General features: G+C 46.3%; 1 pseudogene; it reads right to left on the bottom strand.

Moving 5' to 3' along the window:
- Positions 1 to 17,154: 17,154 nt before the first annotated feature.
- Positions 17,155 to 22,047, bottom strand: LOC144484454 (alpha-1,4-N-acetylglucosaminyltransferase-like; annotated as a pseudogene).
- Positions 22,048 to 23,481: the final 1,434 nt, after the last annotated feature.

Genomic DNA, 23,481 nt, shown 5'->3' with positions numbered 1-23,481 from the left:
GAAGGAGAAAAACTCTCTGCTTTTCTATATCGCCTTGACAAACTTCTCCATCGTGCTCTTCTTAAGGGAGGAATTACGGCTGCAGACATGAATCGAGCTCGGATGGAACAGCTAGTCAAGGGTGCACTCACTCGAGACATGGTTGCTCTGCGTGTAAGGATGAGCCAAACCCTGGACAAACCCCCTTCCTTCTTCCAGCTGATGTGGGAGGCAAGAGAGGAAGAAAATTGGATTAGCGCCAGAGAAGGGGTGAAAGCTACTGCCACCGCCAGTGTACCGCAGTCCTCAGTTACGTCTGAGTTGAACAGCCTACGAAATGAGGTAAGGGAACTGACTTCTCAGGTGGCCAGACTGTTGAGCGCCGTTCCAGTTACCCCTACATCTGAAAGTACGACAGCAAGGACTGCGTCCGTACAGCAGGCGCCAGAAGCTGCTGTTCGGGACGCGTCGCCCCGAGTGAAAATGTCCAAACCACTGCCAGCAGGAATCTTTTGCTACAGGTGTGGGCAAGATGGGCATACAAGGAGAGAGTGCAAAGAACTCGAGGATCTGAGGAGAGTGAATCAGAAGCTGATCAAAGCAAGCAGACAGCAGGGAAACTTCTCAGGAGCCATGTGAAGGAACGGTGCTTGGTTCTGTGTGAAATACGTTCCACCCACTGTCCACCCCCAGCGAAGCTAGGCTCAAAACAGTTACCTGCAGGATTAGTGGGGCCCATCTCTGGTGTACCTGTGCAAATAGAAGGAGTTTATGCAAGAGCTTTGCTTGACAGTGGCTCCCAAGTAACCATTTTGTATCGCCACTTCGACGACGCCTACCTGAAACACTTACCTCTCCAGCCACTTGAAGACCTGGAAATATGGGGTTTAAGCTCTCACCAATACCCATATGATGGCTACCTGTCCATACAACTCAAGTTCACTGCTGCTGTAACCGGAGTGCCGCAGACAGTTGACACTTTGGCCTTAGTATGTCCTGACCCTGTGAAAGATAACAACATTGCCGTGCTGGTGGGGACAAATACCCGGCTGATGAGAGAGTTGGTGGAGTCCTGTAAAGAACAGGCGGGAGAACGCTTCTTGGGTACTTTGACCATACACCCCGTCCTCCTAGAAGCTTATGAGACACTCACTCAGTCTGAAACAACAGAAAGGGTAGACAAGCATGGTACTGTGTGGTTTACCCAGTACAAGCCAATCACCTTGCAACCAGGACAAGTGTTTAAAGTCACTGGCCTCCCAAAGTTTCCTGGTGATTTCACAGACCAGCTAGCACTGATAGATCAGCCTATTGACACTTTTTCCCCTGAAGAGTTGTGGGTGAGGCCTGAGGTTCATCTTGCTCTGGGGGCGAGAAAAAAAAGGCGCCAGGAAGTGAAGAGGTAGAGAGCTGGAGAGAGAGGCAGAGCTGGAGAGGAAGAGTGCAGAGAGAGAGGCAGAGCTGGAGAGAGAGAGCTTTTTCCAGGCAGGGAGAATTGGATTTGGAGTGAGAGGCAGCCAAGCATTCCCCTGCCTGTTCTTTTCATTACTGCCGAGGAGCACAGCATTCAGCGCACTCGACCTACGTTGCTGCACGGATAGCTCGCGGCACCTCTGCCTCCTGCGGCATCATCTTCCACACGTGTGTCTCTCCTGGACTGTGTGTGGGTGTCGTGAGTAACTGGTGGGGACTATACAGTCCAACTGGATCAGTATCTACGAATGTGTTACAGAGGATGAGTTTCCCCATATGTGCACCAACGGTTGAAGATCAGAGCTCACTGTTTTATGTCTGTTAATGATATGTGTTATTAAATTTATTTTTGATATTCCGACTTACAGTACTGACATTTATGGGTAAACAGGGAATTAGCCAAATCAACATCAACCGCTAGGAATTCGGGATTCTGTTGATTGAATATTTAAATAGTAGCCCCCATATAGTGGTCAGCAGGGGGTTACACAAGTTCTGAGGACACAATTATTTTTCTGCCTAAGGATATACTCTTGATATTCTCCAGAAAGCAAAATCTCATCCTTGCCACCAATTTACTTTTTGGGTAATGTCCTAACTACTCAGGGTTGTGGGTTTTAAACAAAAAGACAAACTGTGGTTTGCACATGTCGATTCAAACTAACATTCACCAGGTTTGGATGAGATGCTGTCTGCACTGCGCAGAGTAGAAAGTGAAAGTAAAACAGTAGCCTCTGCAAACACACTAATGACATCACCATCAAATCATGTGATCAACTCTTAAAGCAACTTGTAAATGTTTTAAATATATAACACATAACATTTGTCTTCCTAATTGCTTGATGCACCTGTCTCTCCACTTTCATTGGTGTACAGGACACCCAGATCCCGTTGTACATCTGCATTTCCTGATATATCGCCATTTAAATAATATTCTTCATTTCTGTTTTCATGCCAAACTTTATAACTTCAGATTCAGCCATGTTGTACTGTGTCTGCCATTTGTTGCCCACTCACTCAACTTGTCCAAATCATCTTGAAGCCTCCTTACATCCGCTTCACAACTTACCTTTCTGCCCAGTTATGCACTGTCAGCAAAATTGGAAATCTTACATTTGATTCCCTCATCCAGGTCATTTAAATATATCCTGAACAGCTTGGACCCAAGCACTGATCCCTGTGGTAGCCCACTAGTCACTGCCTACCATCTGAAAAACAAACATTTTTTCCCACTCTCTGTTTCTTGTCTGTCAACCAATTCTTGATCCATGCCAATACATTATCCCTATGTGGTGAACCATCGTTGGTTACCACTGGGGGTTGTTCTTATGTTACTGTTGGGTTAGGGTGTTGTCACTGTGGGGGTTGTATAATGTTGTTGGGTTAGGGTGTTTACCTGTGGTAAATGTTATTATGGCACATCCCGGTGGGGCCCCGCCTCCGGAGGAGAGGTATAAGATCCTCTGCTCCGGCAGGACCCCTCCAGTCTGAACTGGTGTACTCGTGTTAGTTCGTTCCATTGTTTGATAATAAAAGCCTTCAATAACTGAAGCCTTGTTCCACGTGCTTGATTGTCGCGCATCAATTTTATTATCAAACAGAAAACTCTCAGCAGTAAAAAGAGAGTATGGAACAGATTTTGAAACCAGATCGTCTGGCGTTGGACCCACGTGCGGTCGGTGCCGCTAACACTTTCGACCACTGGTGGAAGTGTTTCGAAGACTACCTGGCAGCCTCTGTAGCTATTACTACAGACAGCGACAAACTCCAAGTCCTCCACGCAAGGGTAAGCGACACGATTTAGCTTGCAATTCGTGCGGCCACCACTTACCCGAGGGCCGTCGAGCTCTTGAAGAAACGATACACGAAACTACCCAACGAGATACATGCTCGTTACCTCCTCGCTACACGACGTCGGCAGTCGGGCGAAACCATGGAGGACTACGCCAATGAGCTCCTGCAGCTTGCCAGGGGTTGCGATTGTAAAGACGTATCAGCCGAACAATACATGTACGACCTCGCCCGAGACGCGTTCGTAGCAGGGGTAGGGTCCTCGTACATCCGGCTTAAGTTACTGGAGAAAGGGAACCTCAACTTGACCCAAGCGATGGAGATGGCTGAGATGCTGGAAGCGGCGTCGAAAAGCTTGGCTCTGTACCCCGAGGACCACGTGGAGACAACGTGGCAAAAGCAAGCTCAAATCCCTCCTCGCCCCGTGGGCTCGCGCTCCCATATCGATCCGACGACGGCGGCAGCTCCAGGCGGCCAGCGATGCTATTTTTGCGGTGGGGCCAAGCATCCACGGCAACAGTGTCCGGCAAAAACGGCAATCTGCAGCCAGTGCGGTAAAAAGGGCCACTATGGTAAAGTTTGCAGGTCGAAGTCCAAAAACGGCAGTGCAGCTTGTAACCCTCCAGAGCGGAGACAATCTCCTTCGGCGTCGCAGTACCAACGAGCTCCGACCACGTGCGAATCCAGGACGGCGCCATCGTGGCTGACGGAGGAGGAGGAAGACCACCAGGAGTCGTTACGTTTGGCGCCCTCGCCCACGTGCGATTCATGGGGGCGGCCATCATGGTCCACGACGACTAGGAGCGACCAGCAGGGGTCCTCAGCATCAACATCGGCGGCATGCAGTGACGCCCAGGGGCCAACGGTGGCGTCGATCTCCCTGGACCAGACAAAGCACCACAGGCTTGAGAATTCCATGATGGATATCAAGGTAAATGGTCGTACTGTGAATTGTCTGTTTGACAGTGGGAGCACCGAGAGTTTCATACACCCTGACACTGTTAAAAGGTGTGGACTCCGGGTTCTACCTGCCAAGCAGACAATTTCCATGGCATCACGGTCCCGGTCTGTACCGATCCAAGGACGATGTATGGTAACTCTAGAGGTACAGGGCACAATTTACGAGCAATACAGGCTCCTTGTGTTACCTCACCTTTGTGCGCCAATTCTCCTCGGACTAAATTTTATGGTCCACATGAAGAGTGTGATCCTACAGTACGGTGGGCCACTCCCTTCACTGGCAGTAGGGAATCAGCCGCAGCCTCCAAATTGCCCAAAGCGCCCCGCATGCAATCTTTCCACTCTGAAAATCACTACACCATCCTTATTTAAGAATCTGGTACCAGGCTGCAAGCCCATCGCTACTAAGAGTAGGCGTTACAGCGCTGAAGACCGGATCTTTATTAGATCTGAGGTTCAGCGGCTCCTCAAGGAAGGGATCATACAGGCCAGTGCTAGTCCGTGGAGAGCGCAGGTCGTGGTAGTCAAAAGCGGGAACAAACCTCGGATGGTCATCGACTACAGTCAGACCATTAACCGTTATACGCAGCTGGATGCGTATCCTCTCCCGCGCATTTCTGATATGGTCAATCAGATTGCGCAGTACCGAGTGTTCTCTACCATAGACCTTAAGTCCGCCTACCATCAACTCCCCATCCACCCAGAGGACCGACAATATACGGCTTTTGAGGCGGATGGTCGTCTATACCATTTTCTCAGGGTTCCATTTGGTGTCACCAATGGGGTCTCGGTCTTCCAGCGTGCTATGGACCAAATGGTGGACCAGAACGGGTTGCGGGCTACCTTCCCGTACCTGGATAACGTCACCATCTGCGGCCATGACCAGCAGGACCATGACACGAATCTCCAACACTTTCTGCGCACTGCATCTCGCCTGAATCTGACCTATAACAGGGAGAAGTGCGTATTCCGTACGCGCAGGTTAGCTATCCTTGGATACGTGGTGGAAAACGGGGTTATTGGCCCTGATCCAGACCGTATGCGCCCCCTTACTGAACTTCCCTTGCCCGCTAGCACGAAAGCACTGAGGAGATGCCTCGGGTTCTTTTCGTATTATGCGCAGTGGGTCCCCAACTACGCGGACAAAGCTCGTCCGCTCATCAAGTCCACGACCTTCCCACTCACGCCGGAGGCCCAATTGGCCTTCAAGGCTTTGAAAAGCGACATTTCGAAAGCCACGATGCACGCGGTGGATGAATCCATCCCTTTCCAGGTGGAGAGTGATGCATCTGATTTCGCCCTAGCCGCCACACTAAACCAGGCAGGCAGGCCCGTCGCGTTCTTTTCCCGCACCCTTCAAGGTCCCGAAATTCGGCACCCAGCGGTGGAGAAGGAGGCTCAGGCCATTGTGGAGGCAGTCAGACACTGGCGCCATTACCTGGCAGGTAAGCGGTTCACCCTGATCACGGATCAACGATCCGTGGCGTTTATGTTCAGTAACACGCAGAGGGGCAAGATCAAGAACGATAAGATCTTGCGGTGGAGAATTGAGCTCTCCACCTATAATTACGATATTATGTATCGTCCAGGGAAGCTCAATGAGCCCTCGGATGCCCTCTCGCGCGGAACATGCGCCATCATGCAGGAGGACCGCTTGAAGGCCCTCCACAATGACCTGTGTCATCCTGGAGTCACCCGACTCTACCACTTCGTCAAAGCCCGCAACCTGCCCTACTCGGTGGAGGATGTCAGGTCAGTGACGAGAAGCTGTCGGATTTGCGCAGAATGCAAACCGCACTTTTATCGACCAGACCGGGCACAATTGGTCAAGGCCACTCGCCCTTTCGAGAGGCTGAGTGTGGATTTTAAGGGCCCCCTTCCCTCAACGGACCGGAACGTCTATTTCCTCAATATAATAGATGAGTACTCCCGGTTCCCGTTTGTTGTCCCCTGTGCGGACACGTCGACTGCCACCGTCATTAAGGCATTCAGTGAGCTTTTTACCCTGTTCGGGTACCCCTGCTACATTCATAGCGACAGGGGCTCGTCGTTCATGAGCAACGACTTGAGGCAATTCCTGCTCTCATTCGGGATTGCCTCTAGTAGAACCACGAGCTACAACCCTAGGGGTAACGGACAGGTGGAAAGGGAGAATGCTACAGTCTGGAAGGCTGTCCTACTGGCACTGAAATCCAGGGGCCTTCCAGTCTCCTGTTGGCAGGAGGTCCTTCCAAATGCGCTCCATTCTATCCGCTCCCTCCTGTGTACGGCAACCAATGCTACTCCCCACGAGAGGATGTTCTCATTCCCTCGGAAGTCGTCCTCGGGGATCTCATTACCAGCCTGGTTGACGTACCCAGGACCCGTCCTTCTGCGGCGACATGTGAGGGCTCGCAGGTCCGACCCCTTGGTCGAACCGGTCCAACTCCTCCACGCCAACCCTCAGTATGCCTATGTGGCATATCCTGACGGGCGAGAGGACACTGTCTCCATTCGAGACCTGGCGCCCGCAGGGGACATAGCAACTCCTGTCGCTCCCATACCCCCTGTCACGAATCCCCTACTACTTATTTCTTCCCCAGACGTGGCGCGGTCAGCACCGGGAACAGTGCATAACAGTTATACTCCCATGTACAGCTTGCCTGAGACTCGGAGATCGGCGCCACCACAGAAGGTTCCAGGATCCCCTGCACCATCGCCTCACCAGGGCCAACCGGCCCGGGAGTCCTTGAGGGGACAGCCGGACGCTGTTTTGGAGAGAACGCCACCGCAAGCACCTGCTCCGGTTTCGCAACCGGTGTTGAGGAGATCACAGCGACGGTGCGGTCCTCCAGACCGTCTGGACTTGTGAATTTTGTACATATATGACCTGTTTTTTTGCACCCCGCCGGCCTTTGTTTTTAAAGGAGGGGTGAATGTGGTGAACCATCGTTGGTTACCACTGGGGGTTGTTCTTATGTTACTGTTGGGTTAGGGTGTTGTCACTGTGGGGGTTGTATAATGTTGTTGGGTTAGGGTGTTTACCTGTGGTAAATGTTATTATGGCACATCCCGGTGGGGCCCCGCCTCCGGAGGAGAGGTATAAGACCCTCTGCTCCGGCAGGACCCCTCCAGTCTGAACTGGTGTACTCGTGTTAGTTAGTTCCATTGTTTGATAATAAAAGCCTTCAATAACTGAAGCCTTGTTCCACGTGCTTGATTGTCGCGCATCACCCTATCCCATGTTCTTTAACTGTACTCACTAACCTCTTACGAAGGATCTTATTGAAAGCCTTCTGAAAGTTCAAATACACCGCAGCCACTCGTTCTCCCTTATCTATTCTACTAGTTAAAGTCCTCTAAAATTGCCAGTGGATTTGTTAAGCATGATTTGCTTTTCAAACAACATGCTGCTTTTATTCAATCCCATTAATCTTTTCAAATGTTCTGTTATCATGTTTTTTTCTAATAGACTCTAGAATCTTCCCCGCTACCGGTATCAGGCTAACATGTCTGTAATTCTCAATTTTCTCTCCTCCTCTCTTTTTAAATAGTGGGGTTACATTGTCACCCACCAATCTGTCGGCACTGCCCCAGAGTCTATGGAATTTTGGAAGATGACCACCAATGCATCCAGTATTTCCAGGGCTCCTTCCTTTAAAACTCTGGGGTGTAGATTATCAGGCTGTAGTGATTTGTCTTTAATCTCATTAATTTCCCCAGCACCATTTTCTTACTAATACTGATTCCTTTCAATTCTGTCCTCTCACTGGACCCTTGCTTCCCTAACTTTTCTGGGAGATTATTTGTTCTCTCTCTTGTGAAGACAGAAACAAAATATATCTTCGATTTTTCAGCTTTTATTTTGTTCCCCATTATAAGTTCCCTGGTTTCTGACTGTAAGAGACCTACTTTTGTCTTTACTAATCTTTCCTCTTCATATATTTAGAGAAGCTTTAATGATCACTTTCCATGTTGCCTTCAATTTTACTCTCGTACTCCCAACTGATCAAATTTTTTGTCCCCTTTTGTTGAATTCTAAAATGCTCCCAATCCTCAGGCTTGCTCCTCATTTTGGTAATTGAATATGATTCCTCTTTTGATTTAATATTGTCCCTCATTTCTTTGGTAAACCATGGTTGAGGTGACTTTCTTCTTTTTTCTTTGAGTCAGACAGGAATGAATAATTGTTACAATTCATGCACACGTTTTTTAAATATGAATCATTGCCTGTCCACCATCAACCCATTTAGTAAGGTTCCCCAATCTTTCCTTGCCAAATGATGCCTCATATTCACATAGTTTCCTTTATTTAGATTCAGGACCCTAGTTTCCAACTCGACTACTTCACTCTCTGCCTTAATGAAGCAGTCTATCATATTATGGTCACTCTTCCCCAACTGACCTTGCACAAAAAGAATGGTAATTAATCCTTTGTCATTGCACAATACCAAGTCTAGAATAACCTGTTCTCTAGTTTGTTCCTTAACATATTGGTCTAGAAAACCATCATATACAGACTCTAGGAACTCCTCCTCTGCAGTTTTGGGCCCCATACCTAAGGAAGGAAGTGCTGGCCTTGGAGGGGTTCCAGAGCAAGTTCACAAGAATGATCCCAGGAATGAAGGGTTTGTCATTTGAGGAGCGGTTGAGGAGTCTGGATCTATATTTGATGGAGTTGAGAATGATGAGGGGGAATACTGAGAGGTCTAGAAAGAGTGGACGTGAAGAGGATGTTTCCACTAATGGGAGAGACGGGAACTCGAGGGCATGACCTGAGAGTGAAGGGACGTTCCTTTAAAACTGAGATGAGGAGGAATTTCTTCAGCCAGAGGGTGGTGAATCTGTGGAACTCAATGCCACAGAGGCCTGTGGAAGCCAGGTCACTGAGTGTATTTAAGATAGAGATAGATAGGTTCTTGACGAATAAGGGGTTCAAGGGTTATGGGGAGAAGGCAGGAGAATGGGGATGGGAATCATATCAGTCATGTTTGAATAGTGGAGCAGACTCGATGAGCCAGCTGGCCTAATTCTGCAATCCTATATCTTATGATCTTATAGTCTTATATATTGCTAGTTTGGCTTGTCTAAATTAATGCCACCCATGATTGCAGTTGTTTCCTTATTGTGTGCATCTCTGATTTCTCATTTAACACCTTCCCTCCAGTTTCGGATTTGATTACTTCACTCTCCATCCAAATGAAGAATTCTATCATATTGGGGGTCCCTCTTCCCCAAGTTACCACAGAACAAGAATGTTTATTAATCCTTTCACATTGCAAAGTACCTGATCGAGAATAGCTTGTTCTGGTTGGTTCCTCAACATATTTCTCAAAATATATATCATGTTCACTGAAGAGGCATTGTAGCCGTGTTAATAATTATGTTGACTGGAAGGGTTAAATCATTTGGTTTAGCTGAATATCATACAAGATGCAGACTGTGAGCAAGGACCCAAGGGCACAAACTGCAAGCTGTTATTTAGGTCTCAGAGATTGGAAAACAATATGGGATTGCTCTACAATTTGCTATCACAATGAAATGGTCTAAAGAAATTACATAGGGAAGCGATACTATCGTCAAACCTCCCAAGCTTGGGAGAATTCATTAAGCATGGGCATGGAGGATAATTGAAATGCACAAGTCAGACATAAGATGGGGAATTTTCCACCCTGGGGCAACGGGAATCATAGCAGGCGGGGACAGGAGAGGGGTGGTGGTGGACCATGCAAATGTCTGTTGACTTCGGACGGGGTTTTCATGTTTTGGGCAAGAGCGTCCGGGAAATCCCTCCCAAGTTGTTATGTTAAGAACAAGTTGTAGTTGGTAGTAAAGCAGACTAGATGGCATGTGCGAGCCTTTTCACTGATTGTATATCATAATCAGGTCGACGTGCACCATCTGTAATTGGTTATTGTGTTTATATCTTATGCATGATGTAAACCGAATCGATTGTTGCGAGTGGATGTAGATAACCCCTTTGCAAATGTGCACCTCTGATTGGTATCTGCTAATTACCAGTAATCAAATCTGGAAGTATATCTGTCTGTGTGATGCTATATTCAGAGCTCCTGCACCACCAGACAGAGCACTGGAGCCCTAGCTATAGCTTGTAATAAGGGCCAATTTTAAAACTCCGAAATTCTTCATCAGGTCACTTGAAGGGAGCAAAGTCTGTCAGCAACTGGACAGCTAATTTTGCCCCACAGCATAAATACTTCAGAACTCCTCCTCTATTTTACATTGTTGGATTTGTTTGTCCAATCTATATGCAAATTAAATTTACCCATGATTACAGTTGTATCCTTACTTCTTACATATCTGATTTATTGTTTAATACCTTCCCATACATTTCCACTATTGTTTGGGGGCTGATAGACAGCCACAACGATGTTTTCGGTCCCTTGGTGTTTCTTAGCTCCACGCTACTGAATCCACATCATGATTTTCTGAGCCAATATCATTTCTCAATATTACATTGATTTCCTCCTTTACTGGCAATGTTGCCCCATCATTGCCCCCCCCGCACCAGCCCCACCCCCCCACCCCCCCACCCGCGCCCACTCCTTTTTAACCTTGGTGGTCATCTTAGCATTATTTTGCATTATGGCCCCATTTATTATTTGCCCTTGTTTTTTCTGCCTTCCACTTCCGCATCTTACATTTCAGACTTTTTTTCTCTCCTTGTTTCTGCCTCCTTTGTCTCCCTGCTCAGTTTCCCAGCCCCCTCCCATTCTTGTTTAAACCCTCCCCAACAGCACGAGTAAACTCCCTCCAAGGACATTAGTCTCGGTCCTGCCCAGATGCAAAACCTTCTGATTGTACCCCTCCTCAGGTGGTTGTAACACCATCGAGAAGGACAACGTAAGTACATAAATGGGAATTGCACCCTGTTCAGGTCCACTCCAAGTCACAGCTCATCCTGAATTGGAAATATATCAACGTTCCTTGGGACTGGATCAACTCAGGCAACCTTCTCTCTAATGGCAATATGGGAGTATGTCCAACTTACAGACCTCAGTGGCTCAAGTAGGCAGCTCACCATCGCCTCCTCAAGAGCAGTTTGGGAAAGGCAAAATTTTCAGGGCTTTGCCAATAAAATCATGGCAGGATAATGATGAGCAAAGGGAGAGACTCATCAGCATTTACTGTTTGAACAATCTGTGTGCAGGCATCCTGATGAATGAAAGTGGATTGCCACGCTCTCATCCACAAGCAGCATCTGGTGACTGCATCTCTTCGTTGGAAGATTCTGGTCTCGGGTTCCACATTCAGATACTCTCTTACCCTTAAAGCACAATGCATCCCACCACCACACACACCTCCTTCACTCTGCCCACCCACCCCTTATCCCACCCACTCCATCACCTCCACATCCCTCGAATGTAAATTCTGATCAAAGTAATTCGTCGAAAGTTCAAATATTTGCTTAATTGCAGTGGCAATATCACCATTATATTTTTCAAGGAGAAACCGTTTATGACTGACTACCCTCGTTCTAATATAAATGCGAAAATAGTTGTCTTTATTTTGATATCCCTTACTAGAAAGGAAGTTGGTGATTCTGATTATCCTCTGATATTCTCACAGTCTGAACTATATTTGATTTAATTTGATTTGATTTATTATTGTCACATGTATTAGTATACAGTGAAAAGTATTGTTTCTTGCGTGCTACACAGACAAAACATACTGTTCATAGAGAAAGAAAAGAGAGAGTGCAGAATGTAGTGTAGGGTGTGGAGAAAGATCAACTTAATGCGAGGTAACTCCATTCAAATGTCTGACAGCCGCAGGAAAGAAGCTGTTCTTGAGTCGGTTCGTACATGACCTCAGACTTTTGTATCTTTTTCCCGAAGGAAGAAGATGGAAAAGAAAATGTCCAGGGTGCATGAGGTCTTTAATTATGCTGGCTGCTTTGCCGAGGCAGCGGGAAGTGTAGACAGAGTCAATAGATGGGAGGCTGGTTTGGATGGTGGATTGGGCTACATTCATGACCTTTTGTAGTTTCTTGCGGTCTTGAACAGAGCAGGAGCCATAGAAAGCAGTGTTACAACCAGAAAGAATGCTTTCTATAGTGCAACTGTAAAAGTTGATGAGAGTCATAGCTGACATGCCAAATTTCCTTAGCCTTCTGAGAAAGAAGAGGCATTGGTGGGCTTTCTTAACTATAGTGTCAGCATGGGGGGACCAGGACAGGTTGTTGGTGATCTTTACACCGAAAAACTTGAAGCTTTCGATCATTTCTACTTCATCCCCATTGATGTAGACAGGGGCATGTTTGCCACTCCGCTTCCTGAAGACGATGACAATCTCCTTCGATTGGGGAAGAGATTATTGTCGTCGCACCAGTTCACCAGATTCTCTGTCTCATTCCTGTACTCTGTCTCGTCATTGTTTGAGATCCAATCCACTACGGTGGTGTCGTCAGCAAACTTGAAAATCAAGTTGGAGGGGAATTTGACCTCACAGTCATAGGTGTATAAGGAGTATAGTAGGGGGCTTAGAACACAACCTTGTGGGGCAGGGGTGTTGAGGATGATCGTGGAGGAGGTGCTGTTGCCTATCCTTACTGATTGTGGTCTGTGGGTCAGGAAGTTCAGGATACAATCACAGAGGGAGGAGTCGAGCCCCAGGCCACAGAGGTTGGAGATGAGATTTGTAGGAATAATGGTGTTGACGGCTGAGCTGTAGTCAATAAATTGGAATCTGTCATAGGTGTCTTTGTTATCTAGGTGTTCCAGGGTTGATGCAGGGCCAGGGAGATGGCAGTTGCTATGGACCTGTTGCGGCAGTAGGCAAATTGTAGTGGGTGCAGGTAGTCCGGGAGGCTGGAATTGATTCGTGCCATGACTATTCTTTTGAAGCACTTCATAATGATGGATGTCAGAGCCACCGGACGATAGTCATGAAGGCACGTTGCTTGGCTTTTCTTTGGTATTGGGATGATGGTCACCTTTTGAAGCAGATGGGGACCTCAGATTGTTATAAGAGGGGTTGAAGATGTCTGCGAATGCCACCACCCCATCCCCACCCCCCAGTGATCCGTGCAGGATCTGAGTTCTGATCCGGGCCAGTCGCTTTCTGTGGGTTGACCTTCGGCAAAGCTGCTCTGACACCTGCAATGATGACCTCTGATACAGGTTCATCCGAGGCTTCCCGGGTGGAGGGTGTGCTCTCGCTGACCTCTTGCTCAAAACGGGCATAGAATGCATTGAGCTCATCTGGAAGGTGTGCGTTGGAGCCAGCGATTTTATATGCCTTCATCTTGTAGCCTGTTATGTCTTGCAGACCTTGCCAAAGCCGACGGGGGTCCGTGTGGCTCGCCTGGGATTCTAGCTTAGTCCGGTACTGTGGTTTGGCATCTTTGATGGATCTCGTTAGATCATATCTGGTCTTCTTGTATAGGTCAGGGTCACCTGACTTGAACACCTTAGACCTAACTTCAGCATGCAGTGGATATCCCTGTTCATCCATGGATTAAGAGCATTCAAATGGTTATTGGATCCCTGCAGTGGATATCCCTGTTCATCCATGGATTAAGAGCATTCAAATGGTTATTGGATAAACATATGGATGACATTGGAATAGTGTAGATTAGCGGGGCTTTAGATTGGTACCACTGGTCGGCGCAACATTGAGGGCCGAAGGGCCTGCACTGCGCTGTAATGTTCTATGTTCTATGATTCTGGTTGGGGAACACATGAATTTGCTTCTTTGGCACACAGTCTTCTACGCACTTAATAATGCAGTCAGTTACAGTTGTGGCGTACCCATTCAGGCTGGTCGCAGAATTTTTAAATACTGACCAGTCCACTGTCTCTAAGTAGTCCCGAATGAGATCATGTGATTCCTCAGACCAACATTTCATGACTTTATTTGATGGATTCTCCTGCTTCAGTTTTTGCTTGTCAGCCGGGAGCAGGAGCACAGCCTTGTGGTCTGATTTGCCAAAGTGTGGGTGGGCGATAGAGCGCTAGGCATGTTTGATATTTGTGTAGCAGTGGTCTCGGATGTTTGGGCCTCTGGTGGAACAAGAGCAATGGAAGAATGAAATAGACATGTGGTCATAGGTCAGCACTCTATCAGAGAGGCAATGATATATGGTCTTGTGTTGTCACTTCCTACAAGCAGTGAAACAGAAGAAAAGTATGTTGTGAGCTAGGTGACCAATGGGGAAGAGTTTTGAAAAATTGAACTTTCTATCAGAGTTCCAGATGAAGTATATTAAAAGGATTGTCTGTTAATGAATAGGAGAATTAGACTTCAGAAAATGGATTGATGTTACGTGGAAGAAATTATTATGGCCGTTAACAGATTGTAAATAAGAAAGCTGAAAATCAATTTGAGGGTCCTTGAATTGGTATTAGCGTTTAAATTACTGGATTATGTGAAGATGACTCATCTGGACATGTAACTGATTTGAACTGGCGTTTATTTCCTGGAGAAGGCAACCCTGTTGGATCAAATGTCTGTTGCCTTGAACAAAATTTGCTTGGATATCACTGCCTTCTTTCAGTGTCCATGGACATTTTCCGGTAACAAGACCCCCTCAGCAATTTAACTGGCTGTCCACAAGCCCGCAGGATTTCTGGAATATAATACTAACTCATGTGATCCTGAATGATGGGAATGAAATAAGATAACATATATTTAATTGTAACAATAAAAGATTGAACAAATGGGGGGGGATAAATTAGAAATAATGTGTAAAAAATATTGCTTGTAAATTTGCTACTTAACATCACCATTTTGCAGAAAATATACATCAGAATTTACATTCTTCTGTCATGTATTTATTAGTGGTTATAATTTACAATATCAGAAAATCACCCGCAGTAGTTCTTAAAATAATCATCATAAATTTCTTGTTCTTTGAAATGTTCTGAAACTGATATTAATCAAAGGTTAAGCTCATTATAAATTTTCTTCACAGTTATATAGTACATGATACCATCATTGATTTTATTCACTATCAGATTCAGATAGATTCTCAGCCTTTAAGAAGATAAGAACTGGGAGCAGGAGTAGACCATCTGGTCCCTTGTGCTCGCTCCGCCATTCAATAAGATCATGGTTGATCTTTTTGTAGACTCAGCTCCACTTACCCACCCGCTCACCATAATCCTTAATTCCTTTACTGTTCAAAAATCTATCTTTCTTTGCCTTAAAAACATTCAATGAGGCAACCTCAACTGCTTTACTGGGCAGGGAATTTCACAAATTTACAACCTTTTGGATGAAGCAGTCCCTCCTCAACTAAGTCCTAAATCTGCTCCCCCTTAATTCCAGGCTATGCCCCCTAGTTCTAGTTTCACCCGCCAGTGAAAAGAACTTCCCTGCTTCTATCTTATCTCGTCCCTTCCTAATTTTATATGTTTCTATAAGATCCCCCTCATTTTTCTAAATTGCAATGAGTATAGTCCTAGTCTACCCAGTCTACATTCCCTGCACTGCTAAAATATTGGTCATTTCTTCTTTCAGTATCACCTACCTCAGGCATTCTCATTTCCCCAGAATAAAGCACAATATTATGAATCACATTATTTAAACATTGCATTGCTGAATTTTTTTCTGGTTTCACAACTACACCAGAGAAGCTTCTAAAGGCATATGTTTACATTTTAAGGCTATTTCTGAACATCAGAATGATATCAGTTTGATTTGTTTCAGAGTTAGTGAGCAATGGCACATTACCGGTCCAGCCTCTGTGTGATTCTGTTGGTAATATTGTGATGACAGTGATATCTCTGGCTTTTAAAAGCTGACCATCATTGGTAAACAGAGGTGATTACACGGATAAGATATCTTATTGGCTGGTATCAAGTGGAAGTGATCTCTGTACTATTTGTTTGAATGCTATGTTTTACTTCAATACTAACATTCATACTTTGCAATCGTTCTGTTGAAACAATAATTTCATTTCCTTTGGATACTTTTACTGTTACTCAGTGAGTACCGGCTTGAATTCAGTAGCCTTGGTTACTGAATTTCTTTCAGGAGGAGCTTCCTTAATGTGTGATTGTTAATTCTTTGTTGTGTTCTCACTACAAGCACAAACAATGATATATATTATTGCTTTTTCATACATAAAAAAAACTGTTCACATTTTGACAAAAAGCAATAAAATAACACACAAAACTCCTGTGGCTCAGAGCTGAATTACTCATGACCCAAATCCCACTCACTGATAGCCTTGCACTTTCTCCCATTACCACACCTTCACTTTAATCACAAACATGTGCAAATTCTGCTACTTTCCCTCCCTTCATTGAGCTAATGATAGAATAACTGCCAGCAGGTACACTAACCACCTGCTCTTATTGTCAGGATCCACTCCACTAAGCAGCTGTTATTGTTATTTGGCACTGAAATCAAATGTCACCAAGTGAGACAGAGAATATCCTGAGTGTAAGAGCAGAGAAATAGGCACCATTGTCAATGGATTGATTTTATTCTCAATGTGATCGTGTCCTATAAACATGTGTTCATTATCCAATTTGTATTGTTAATCATTTCTTATGATTTTTACAACCATTTTCATGAGCATTGCACTCAGAAATATTACAGGACATGTATTTAAAATTTAAATTATTTCCACTTTAACACTCAGTTTTAGAAACCATGATATTTTCCCATGTAAGATTGATAATGTATAAAATTAAATGATTGCAATTGGAACTCCAAAATAATGGCTGAAAACCCAACACCTGAAGATATAATTCATACTAACACTTTCACAGAGAACTCCAACACTGTGTTATTGGGAATTTGAAATGCTCCTCATGGAACACAATGTAATGTCAGTGCAGATTTGGAGCATTTCCAACAGAACCCAGTTGTGCTCTCAGGTGCTGAGAGTTCTATTGTGTCTAATCAAGTTGTGATAGTGGAATTTCCAGATCCTGTCCCAAATTGGACCTGCTTTTTGGATGTCCTGTACACTTAGCGCCCTCACTAGTCCCCAAAATCTCAGGCCCTAAATGACTCTGAACTCTTTGGGGATTGAATTAAATCTCTGTATGTAGTTGGACAATACATTTGAAAAAGATATTCCATTAATGATCCACTTCCAGCCACTACTTTTTTCTTTTCGATGGAATTCTTATTGTTCCAGACATGTGCTCCATATGTATCTGAGAAGAAGCTCTCTATATCCTCCTTTTTCCAGGGATCATAGTAATATTCCCAACTTGGATGGGGGATTGGATAGAACCGCCTTGGTATCCAGAAAGAGATCCCATTGCATTCGTTTGCAGTGAGCTGGTCATTGTTATTCAACTTGCACCATCGCTTCATAACACGGGTTATCAGTGTAGGACCTTGATGACCCCAAATGTCCCCAATATAATTGGCTACAAAATCTTTCATGCTGTCCAACAAAAACTGATGATGTTTGAGATGAAATCCCAATACGCCATTACTGAAATAGGAGTCCTCTTGCAAAACAGTAAAATTACCAAATGGCAAAGGCTTCATTGAGATAACATCGGTATCCAGGTATGTGCCACATATTTCCATAGCAGAGCTAACCTACAGCCATCAGCAAGGACATGGATCCAATACGTTTCCAAATCGGGATTCACCTGTGGTAAGTGGACAAAGTAAAATAAATCTATTATGTTCCGTTACAGCATATTTAAACTTATGTCTTCACAGCCCATGTGTCTCCTCCTTCAGTTAAAGATAATTTTCAGTCGGTTTGCTGGAGCTCCACATGTTGCCCAAGGATATTCTTTAATGAAGAATGGGAGTGTTTTTGTAATGGTTTATTCCCCAATGGATTCTCCCTGAAGAATTGTGGGTATGAATGGATCCCCAGCCACTACACGGCACAATATACAGAACAGAAAGTGTTTTTGAGGAAATCTGGAAAGAAAGACATTGGCCACTGAGAACCTGCTAGAAATGTGGAAGTAAACGGACATGTGACACACTGCGAAGGATGAGATCATAGTTATTGCTGAAACTTGCTGAAAGGACAGGAATTGTAATTCATTTTGTTGACCACTGCCAATGTGCAGATTTGCCACATTCCACTGGTTTCCATCCATGTCGTATTTTTCCCACCCGTATGACTGGAGTGAGAAGCACATGAAGCAAAGCAAGTGAAGAGAAGTGTGTGCTGATTGTACACAACACTGACCGGCAGAGCCATGCACACCCTTTGTGTTCATAGTGTAAATAATTTTTCCACCACATAAAGTTGACAGTTCTATTAATTTATGAATGATTAAGCATTTTCTATAACTTGTTGTGAAATATTAGGTACCTATTAAATGTATTCAACCTTATTCAAGGATGATAGTTAGTGAACGTGCCCGATTTCAATCTTGCGGCCCACTCAGATAAAGGAGGGCCACATGTAGCCCCCTCATTCGCCTGGGTTGCCCATCACTGATCTTGGCACTGGGCTCCATGTGCTGAGATCAGACTTTCACAATGACTGGGCTGAGCTGTGTCCTTGAACATTGTGGGGAACATCCTCATTACAAAGGAGAAGCTAGTATGGCTGAGGTATTCTGTTGCTGATGGCATCCAACCAATGAGCTGGCAGCCTTGCAGAGAGCAGATGAAGGAGCCTCTGGACTGAGTATTGGGTCTTTCAGTGGAACACGGACACAGTTGTCTCAGTGACACGACAGGAAGAAATGTTATGAGAGCAGGGAGCCATGGTGAGGTTGCAGTATGTGAGATTTATTTCATTTGTACAGATGGTTTCTAACATACATACGTGGACGCAGTCTACAAGCGCCCAACAACCGTGTCCATGCTGTGCACCGAGAGGATCAGAACCTTTCTAACCTTACCGCTATGTGTTGGTGTATCCCCAAGATCCACAGCGGAGATGGAGGTTGCCTGCTGTCTGCAACACCCTGTTGTCTGTGATGATCTTGGTGGGCGTCCTCTGGATGGCACTGTGGCACAGTGATTAACACTGCTGCCTCAAAGTGCCAGGGACCCGGGTTCAACCCCCGGCTTGGATCACTGTGTGGAGTTTGCACATTCTTCCCATGTCTGTCTGGGTTTCCTCCGGGTGCTTCGGTTTCCTCCCACAGTCCAAAGATGTGTGGGTTAGGTGGATTGGCCATGCTAAATTGCCACTTAGTGTCAGGGGGACTAGCAGAGTAAAGATGTGGGGCAATGGGGATTGTGGCTGGGTGGGATTGTGGTTGGTGCAGACTCAATGGGCCGAATAGCCTCCTTCTGCACTGTAGGGATCCTGTGATCTTGAGGGTCCAACATGTTTTCGGGGTGCTGTTGGCAGTGTCACCTTCCTCAGCGTGAGGGGCTAGAGCTGATTCGATCAGATGGGCTGGACGATCCCAGAGTCTCCTGGGTGGAAGGCCCCTTGCTGTACACCAGCTGATCCTCCGCCCTAAGGGAGCACATTGCCCCTGTCTTCTTCCTTGGGATAGAGGAAGTCGAGAAGCTCCACCATCCTCCAGCATTGGTAATAGTCAATGCCCAAAAATGCCTGAACCATGCAGTGCATTCCCTGCGCAATGTGGTGCACACCCTGCGCCATGGAGCGCACATCCTGCGATATGGATTGCACATCTTGTGCTATGGAGTGCACATCCTGCACCATGCAATGCACATCCTGTGCTATGAAGTGCACACTGTGCTTAATGGAGTGCACATCCTGTGCTATGGAGCGTACATCCTGCACTATGGAGCGCACATCCTGCGATATGGATTGCACATCCTGTGCTATGAAGTGCACATCCTGCACTATGGAGTGCACATACTGTGCTATGGAGTGCCCATGTTGACCTGTCAATTTCATATCCTGCGCTATGGAGTGCACATGATGCCCTCTGAATTGCATATCCTGTGCTGTGGAGTGCCCATGATGCCCTCTGAATTGCATATCCTGTGCTGTGGAGTGCCCATGATGCCCTCTGAATTGCATATCCTGTGCTGTGGAGTGCACATCCTGTGCTATGGAGTGTACGCCCTGCGCTATGGAGAGCGCATCCTGTACTATAGAGTTTGTGCCCTGAATCAACGCACTGAGGTCTCCACTGCATCCACCACCCTCGCAATGTTGTCTTGGCTGCCTCTCAGTGCTGGCACTATCTCCTCAGACAGAAGGCATTCGGATTCCTTCATTCAGACTGTCAATCTGTGCAGTGTAGCTGACATCCCTTCCTGATGTTCCTGACTTTGAAGCTCCAGCAACTGAGGTGTGACTGAGTCTAGAAGATTGTCATCCAATTGGGACTCCGCAGATTCCTGGCCTTCCGCAATCCTCTGAGTGCCAGTTCTCTGGGATGTCCCTCCCTCCGTCTGCTGTAGATCAGAGAGAGTGAGGCGCTCACCAGATTCTGACCCCAGGAACTCTCTACTACAAAGCCCCCCTGAAGTGTGTGTCTCTGTGCTGGTGGAGGGTGTGGGTGAAACCTGTCATGTCTCTTCCATTTCCACTTCTGAGAACTCGTCCTCCCTGGTGTCTGGGGTAGACACCTCTGTCTGGCTGATGGAGGCACAATGCCTACAAGGAAAAGGAGATGTTATTAGTGCTTGGCAGGGGCATAAGGTTAGAAGGGACAGGCTCACATTAGATTGGTCTGATGGATAATGGTGTACTGGGTGCTCACTTGTTTTTTTGGCACATGTCTCACCCTGGGTGCAGGAACGTCTTCTTCCTCCCCGGCCAGGTGGAGGGCTCTGTCCTCAAATGCTGAGAGGATTTTGAACTCAGGCATCCCTCTACCCATCTGGGATCTTTCCCATCTATTGTGAACCAGCCTCTCCTTCCAGAGAACAGATGGGGAATGTGGGAGCAGGCCACGTGCCAGGGCAGATGGACAGGAAGTCTGCATGTGTGGTTTGTACAGTAACCCTCACCTGATGAAGGAGCAGTGCTCTGAAACCTTGTGATTCTAAATAAACCTGTTGGACTACAACCTGGTGTTGTGAGACTTCTTACTGTGCCCATCCCAGTCCAACGCCGGCATCTCCACATCATGTGTGGTTGGCGAGTGGGCACAGGGATGTGATGAGGAGACAAGCCACAGGGGAGATGAGGAAATGTGTGGGAGAGTGAGTGGTGATGTCCCTTGAGCTGGCAGTGAGTGAGGTTCCTGTGGATGTGTGATGGGTGCGTGAGTGAGTGAGCGATGATGAATGAGAAGAGTCACTCATCCTGGCTGAACGGAGGAGATCATTTCTCCTTTTGCCGCACTGGATGGCCATTCTCTGTTGCAGGGTGCTGGTGCTACTGGCGCTGCCATCACCTCCCATGTGGAGTTGGTGAACCAGCTTGAGGCTTTCCTCCCTGTTCATGGGTACAGGATGTGCCGACTCTCCTCCGCGGTATCCAACATTCTGCCAAGAAATGTCTCTGAGAATCTCGGGGCAGAATTCGGGACAAAATCCCACCCAATAACAACAAATATACTCATTAAAATGTTTCTGATAACTGGTTACCTTTTGATGCCACTCATACAAAGGAGTGTTTTCAAATAGTTCAGTGAGATGCAAGGGTAGAAGGACAACATTACTTATTGCAGATAACAGTGGAATGCCAGTATAATTGGGCAGTGGATATTGTGATAATTTGCCACTGAAACCCTTCATGAAATAATAGACATGTTTGTCTGGATTTAACCGAGCAGCAGATTCCACTGAACACACCACCAATGGTGTGGGCTCAACTTTATCAGTCGTCTCCACAAATATAATGCCAGGATCCATGACTTGTTTTGATAGATTTGGGTCAGCTTTAATTTTCTTCTGTATTATTTCCAAGAAGTTGTTTTTAATAAACTGATAGGTGTCCATCTTGTGCAAACTGTACAGAATACCACACATTGTAATGGTGAGAATGAGCAGGAACCACTTGTACTGGAATCCCATGATGTGGAACTGAGCTGTTTCTTCAAAGGTTCCTGTGAAGGTGGAGAATATTATTTAGTAATGAAGCACTGTAATACTGGCCCATAACTTACTGGTTCCCCAACGTCTCATTTGGGGGGTACTCCTCTGGGAAATCCCTCCCGGAAGTTCCCACGTATGATTTTACCCGGCAAATGCCCAGAAGTGCTAAATGCCTCTGGGAAATTGCAATGGGCTGGGAACCATCTGACAGAAGAGATTTAAATCACTAACTTCAGATGGTTCTGCCAATCTTACTCTAATAGTTACTTTGAAAGAGTTAGAAGGACAAAAACACTTGTAACTTCAGAATAAATATCTAAACACCAAGATTTAGCCTCACAGCAGACATGCTGCACACACACCGCCCCCCCCCCCCCCCCCCCCAGGGAACCCACCATGACACTCCCACCCTGACCTGATCCGTGGCCCCTGACCCCTTCCCCATCAGCCCCACCCTGGCCCGGGCCCACCCCTCACCCCCACCTCAGACTCATAAATCCTCCCCCTCCCATGATCTGTGAAGCCCCCGCCACCTGCTTCCGATCCTCAGCACCCTCTCCTCTGCTCCGGTACACATTACCTCCACCTCCTCTGGTCCAGGACACACCTCCCCCTTTCCGGTCTCTCCCCAATCCCTCCTTGTGGTAGACCTTTTATCTTTGATAAGTACCTGCTCCCTTGTCCCTTTGAACATCCCCTTCTAGGCAGCTACTAATTCCTTTCCTCTCTGTTATTCCACACCGATGCTGTTGGGGGGACGCTGTGCTGCTCCTGTCTCACCCAGCCTGAGTGTGGAGGGTTCAGGAGACAGGAGTTTCGCAATCCCAGCGAGGGTAAGTCTGTCGTGAATGGCAATCTGACGGAGATTGCCCACTCTGTGGAAGCCATGGACCAATCATGCTCATCCTGAAATCAACCGGGATTTACACTTTGTATTCCACTGCTGAACCAATCTCCTCAATATGATGAATCATTCCCCATGATCCACGAACTCCACAAGGCCGCAAGAAGTGCAGGCATCTTGGAAGTCCATGGTGGAAGTCAGGTGTTGGCTCCAAAGTGCGTCACAAAGCCGAAAGGGTTCCAACACCAGGGTTGTTGAATTGGGAATCCCCAAAACATTTCACGTCTTTAGGCCGAGTGGTTAATTGCCTCATTTTTGCGAAGTATCTGATTTAAATTATTGAGGGGGAGCGGGGTATATAATAGTGGGGAATGGCTGAGGTTGGGGGTAGAAGGAAAGTCGAGTTATATAAGTAATATATTCATTGTGCTTTTAAAATCGCGAATGTGACTGACTATTTGATATAGTGTAATTATTGGTATTCTGTTCTTTGTGCAGTAGCACTCTTTCGATTTAAACTGTGATCCTTGTGGCTAAAGAAAAGGCGGCATGTGGCAGATTGGCTAACA

This window comes from Mustelus asterias, chromosome 3 (genome assembly GCF_964213995.1).
Source record: "Mustelus asterias chromosome 3, sMusAst1.hap1.1, whole genome shotgun sequence".
In the NCBI taxonomy this organism is placed as follows: domain Eukaryota; kingdom Metazoa; phylum Chordata; class Chondrichthyes; order Carcharhiniformes; family Triakidae; genus Mustelus; species Mustelus asterias.
Note: the sequence above shows the minus strand (reverse complement) of the source record. Positions and strands in the feature narration are given on the sequence as shown.